The sequence below is a fragment of the Physeter macrocephalus genome, chromosome 5 (assembly GCF_002837175.3).
Source record: "Physeter macrocephalus isolate SW-GA chromosome 5, ASM283717v5, whole genome shotgun sequence".
Lineage (NCBI taxonomy): Eukaryota > Metazoa > Chordata > Mammalia > Artiodactyla > Physeteridae > Physeter > Physeter macrocephalus.
The window spans coordinates 79964011-79969347 of NC_041218.1; positions in this window are offsets into that span (position 1 = coordinate 79964011).

Genomic DNA, 5337 nt, shown 5'->3' on the forward strand with positions numbered 1-5337 from the left:
TGTTCTCCATAGTGGCTGTATCAATTAACATTCCCATCAACAGAGCAAGAGGCTTCCCTCCATTGCCAAATCATATTATGAAACCTCTTTGGTTTTCCAACAATTGTTCTGGACCTGGAGCTTTAACAGTATGGATATAAATATTAAAGAGTTTCAGTAAATAGTTTAATGAGCACTTAGTCTTAATTTTTGGATCTCAGAAATGTGACACTTCTGTTTGTACATGCGTTTCAGGCAATTTACTTATTATAAGTTACTAAAATATTGGTTTAGTCTGAACACCATCTGCAGTGTACGCCAGAATGTTGGTGTCAAAACACTTGCTTGGTCACACAGTTTATATTTAACCAGCTCTCTAAATATTTGTTAGAAAAGGACACATGTAAATACTGACAAAATAATATTTATAACAAACTCAGTTGAAATAAATCATATTTAGGGAAACATTGTTTGAAGTGCCTTGGGCTCATCTTGCATCACAAATATTCTACACTGGATCACTGAGTCAATTCCAGTGAGAAAATTGTAAATAGTGCTGCAATGAACATTGGGGTGCATGTGTCTTTTTTTTTTTAATTTTATTTATTTATTTATTTTTGGCTGTGTTGGGTCTTCATTTCTGTGTGAGGGCTATCTCTAGTTGCGGCGAGTGGGGGCCACTCTTCATTGTGGTGCACGGGCCTCTCACTGTTGTGGTCTCTCTTGTTGCAGAGCACAGGCTCCATACGCGCAGGCTCAGTAGTTGTGGCTCACGGGCCCGGTTGCTCTGCGGCATGTGGGATCTTCCCAGACCAAGGCTCAAACCCATGTCCCCTGCATTGGCAGGGAGATTCTCAACCACTGTGCCACCAGGGAAGCCCATGTGTGTCTTTTTGAATTATGGTTTTCTCTGGGTATATGCCCAGTAGTGGGATTGCTGGGTCATATGGTAATTCTACTTTTAGTTTTTTAAGGAACCTCCATACTGTTCTCCATAGTGGCTGTATCAATTAACATTCCCATCAACAGAGCAAGAGGCTTCCCTCCATTGCCAAATCATATTATGAAACCTCTTTGGTTTTCCAACAATTGTTCTGGACCTGGAGCTTTAACAGTATGGATATAAATATTAAAGAGTTTCAGTAAATAGTTTAATGAGCACTTAGTCTTAATTTTTGGATCTCAGAAATGTGACACTTCTGTTTGTACATGCGTTTCAGGCAATTTACTTATTATAAGTTACTAAAATATTGGTTTAGTCTGAACACCATCTGCAGTGTACGCCAGAATGTTGGTGTCAAAGCAGTTGCTTGGTCACACAGTTTATATTTAACCAGCTCTCTAAATATTTGTTAGAAAAGGACACATGTAAATACTGACAAAATAATATTTATAACAAACTCAGTTGAAATAAATCATATTTAGGGAAACATTGTTTGAAGTGCCTTGGGCTCATCTTGCATCACAAATATTCTACACTGGATCACTGAGTCAATTCCAGTGAGAAACAACTCAATATGTATTTTTTAAATTTAGACTTTATTTTTTAGAGAAGTTGTTTATAGCAACACTAAGGGAGGAGTAGAGATATTACTTACATATACCCCTTGCAGCACACATCATTGTACTTGCCTTAATATCCATCTGGATAATCTGTTTGATTATCACTGTTAGTGATTTACATACTTTTGCTTCTGCACTGTAACTTCAATTGTCAATGGCAGGTCCTGGTGGAACAGTATAGCATTTTGGTCCACGTACTTGCCAACCAAGACCACAGACACTCAGTGCTTTCTGGAAGCACTTTGTAGGTACCCAGGAGTCAAAAAATTACCAGATTGCTCTCTGGATGCAGTGTTAGCTTGGATCATACATATGTCTTCTGCATTCTGTGTTAACATGCTCTCTTGGCAGGCTAAGCGGTGTCTCATGAAAAAACATGCCAGTTGTATTTTTGTCTCAGTGTTTCCTAAGAGCTATCCTGCCTCACCATTGTTATCTTACCTCACTGGAGAAGTCTCCAACAGTATTGGTAAATTCCCACCTATTAGCAAGTTACATAGCAAGTTTTAAATTTTCCTTCATCAGAAAGCATATTTGACTTTAACATCAATTATTGTAGAAATTCTTTTGCTTTATGAAATCTTTGCTAATCCATTAGCCAAAATTGCTCATGTCATCAAGTTTGAACCTGTGTTTTGTTTTGTCTAGAGTTCAGCTAAATTACTCCATGGTACTGCTGCTTTGACATCTATTTTGTTTGATCAAGCAGACTGTAAGAACCTTAAACTGACACAAGCCCCTTCATGCAAGCCCAAACCCTAGGAAACAGCCCACAGAGGCACAAGAAATGTACGTTTCTTAAACGACTTTCCCAACAGCCCTGTAATAAACAGCCTTCCCCACTTCGCTGGGCCTTCTCCTTATATACCACTTAGATAAGACCTTCACAAGATTACCAAAACCACATTCTTTTTGGTTTGAATTGACCGACCCAGCCTTAGCCCAGGAACCCCAATGCACTTCACTTGTGAACCTAATAAAGGAATGTGCCCCAGGTCCTGTCTCTCTCTGCCCACTCTCCTCCCTGCCTTGACCTCACTGTGTGACCCCCCTGAGGTGTGCTATGTACTTCCTCCAGGATCTGTGAGTAATAAACTTCTCTATTTCAATTTCTCTTGTGGTCTTTTGTTGGACCACGGCTCACCATCTGGAACTCTGTGCTTCACTTTGCAAATGTTAGCTTTAAAAAGTGATATCATGTTTCCATTCTTAAAATGTTAATCTGCTTCAAGATTTTCATGAATGTATCCTGTAAGTATGAAAGACTATAATACATATTTTAATAGGTTCTACAACTGAGGCTGATTCAATCAGTTCATTTTTTTCCATTTGAAAATATAGTTTTCTTATAAGTTTGAAGATAATTATTTATATGCCATCTTTTAAGCTCAACTGCAAGTTTATCATAGGGCTCAGGCCTGTAGTACCTTCCATTCAATTACAGAGTTCGACCTTAGCCTGATGACTGTATTTGTGGATAAATTTCTTCTTCTTCTTCTCCTCTTCTCTTTTTCTGCTTTCAATGGCAGCAACTGCCCTAATATCAATAATTTTAACTGCAGGCCAAAGTCTCTCCGATGGCTTAATTGAATATTTCATGATTAATTTTCCTCTCTTTTCTACTGAAAAGGACTTAGTAAATTCTTAATTAAAGGGGAACAGAATCTTCCTAACTCATCATACTTTAGAGGATAATGTGTCAATAAAGAATTATACAGTATACTAGCAGTAATAATATTAACATAAATAATAAAAAAAATATAACACCAAAATAGCTCAACTTTATGGTATTTCACACATGAAAAACTTTCACTCACTTTCTCTCATTTCATTTTCAAGGTCATCTCCAAGTTAGGTTTGTAAGGGAAAAGTCCTAATATATCCTTTTACAGATTATTAAAGTGAGACACAGAATGTGATTTGACTTAACTAAAATCTCCCAGTTAAAAGAAGCAGGGTCTGATCTTGCATAGGGGTCTTAATGGTTGTGTGTCCTGACTATCCTGCTATGTAAAGAGTGAATTATTAGCTTTTAGAGCGCCACGTTTATTTCCTCTCTTATATTCCTAACTATGATTTGAAAAATTATTTTTAGTGACTAATCTTGAGCTAACAATGTGCATCCTTTTCTTATCAGATTCTAATTACATTTAAGACACTACCTCTTTATACTTTCAGCTTGATAGCTCACACTTGACGGTATCAAACTCATCACTCGACTGCCCTATCTGTTATGGGATTGCTGTCATAACTTTTATTTTGACATACATTATTAACCCCATACATAGTTTGATGCTGCCACAGTTGGTAGCAGTTTCCTTTTACAGTTTAAAGTTCTACCAATGGGTGACTAACATCCCAATTTCCATTTACTAGTGATGGGAGGAACAAATGAATTGCATAGGATGATCTCTTAATGATTGATTTCAGGTTGATGGGCATTTTTATTTGCAGCCCTTTCGGCTTCCAGTATCTTTACAGCCAAACTAAAGCAAAGCTATTGGAATAACAAGGCTTGGGAGCCACATCTGCTTGTTAAATGAAAGTAGAGCCATAGTCCCTGATTCTCTTCTCTACCCAAATCTAAAATCTTCTCAGCACTTACAGAAAAAAAAAAAAAAAGAGTGCAGTGGTTCTACAGCTAAGATGACAGAAGCAGAGATTGTTCTGTCTACAGTTAACTGTGGATTGCATCTGGCTACCCTAATATCTTGGTAACTTTCCAATATATCTCTAATTTTAGAGGAAAAGATTTATGGTTGATACTTTGACTTTCACCACCACGAAATGGGAAACCACATTAATCTACAGAATCTGGAGCCAAGCTAATCATCTTACCTGAGTAGTTGGACACCATGTTAGGTGAGAGATGAGGAAAATACAATTTTTTCTGCTTATCAAGGGGCAGCCATGCCTGCCAGTTCCTGAAAATATATCCTCCTTAATCCAGACCTGTAGTGTACAATCAAAATTGCTTTAAAAACAGATAGCCCCAAGTGTCTGGTCTTTTAGGACATGTTGAGGTTTCCAAGAACGTTGAAATGTAAACACCTGCAAGGTTAGGCCCCTCCAGTCTTCCTGGAACCTTGGAGGCTTAAGGAAGGAGCTTATTCCCAGGCTGTAACCATTTGACCTTCTTGTGAACAGATAAATTCTATTATTCCTTCTTTCTTTTTTTTTTCTTTAGAGAACTTATTACAGGTTACTAGTATTCTATTATTCTCTCAGATTAATTAGCTAGACAGATGACTAGAGATCTAATTCTCCTGGAATACCAAGAGTCTTGCGAAGCTTGGGCTTTTTAAGGAACACTAATGAATCCAGGAAAGCTTAACCTTCCTACAAAGGGAAAATCAACTCCCTTGTGGGAGACTGGATAATAAGAAAGGAAAGAAGAGGGGAAAAAAGGGAAAAGTGAGAGAAAGAAAGGGAGAGAGACAAATGCTATCTTGTTCCTGATTTGCTAGATAAATCTTTAATTAGTCATAAAAGTGAGGGTTATGAAAACCTAATTCCAACAGTACAGAATGGATGAGGAAGCCTGAAGACACTCATAATGCACTGATGTGGGAATCACGAACTTAGCCAGAAGCTGCTTTGTGATACCTAAAAACTTGATGGATGAATACAAGTTACAGTCAGAGAGAAAGAAAATCAGTAGAAATTATGTTTTCTTTATTTTTCTAAGTCTAGAGATTATATTTCAAACGTTCATGATTGACTGCATGGGAAATTAGTCACAAGTCACTGTGTTATAGAACTATCTGCTTATTATTGATGATATCAATATGCATG